Genomic DNA, 624 nt, shown 5'->3' with positions numbered 1-624 from the left:
CTGACCAAAGCAGTATTTCCAGGAAATGTTCTGCCTGCCTGCATTGCCCTCCTCTGGAGGTTCCTTCCAGCCCTACTTCTCTATAATTTTACATTATAACAATTTATTTGGTGCTTTCTTTCAATTTTATTACACTGATTTATAAGCTGACTTAAACCTGGGAGTTTTAAAAGTTAACTATGGGTGTGTTTTTATCATTGTCACATCAAAAAGGATTCAGTAAGCAGTATATAGAAACCTGAACTAAAAACTCTGATCCTATTTAATAGTTTGCACTAATATAAGCATCTGTCTCAGATGTCCAGAGTCAGAATATTGTTTCTTTGTACAAAATAGAATTCTTAATGGGGCATCGCTTACGTTTCCCAGACAGAATCTAAGGTTGAATTTCTTTCTGAAAAATATCTATGTAACTGAATACTTATAAGTATTTTTGTTTGGTTAAACCTTTGTTCTAACTTTGAAGTTTCTTTACATTTTGAATATAAAGTGATCAACGTGCCTTTTTAACTTATGGGGTTTCAGAAACTTGTAATAGTCACCTGTTGTAATTTTAGAAAAAAGGTTACATATTCATGTTGTCTTCACTCATCATGGTGTCCTGTGACCAGTGGGGTCCCTCAA

The 624-nt window shown here is 34.0% G+C and overlaps 1 protein-coding gene across 1 annotated transcript in view; it reads left to right on the top strand.

The window, feature by feature from the left end:
- Nucleotides 1-624, top strand: part of EXOC3 (exocyst complex component 3) — a 47741-nt gene that overhangs the window by 23803 nt on the left and 23314 nt on the right. The window lies entirely within an intron of this gene.

Source organism: Gavialis gangeticus, unplaced genomic scaffold, assembly GCF_001723915.1.
Source record: "Gavialis gangeticus isolate Ggan-Ray unplaced genomic scaffold, GavGan_comp1, whole genome shotgun sequence".
In the NCBI taxonomy this organism is placed as follows: Eukaryota; Metazoa; Chordata; order Crocodylia; family Gavialidae; genus Gavialis; species Gavialis gangeticus.
This window is presented reverse-complemented; position numbering and strand designations above follow the sequence as displayed.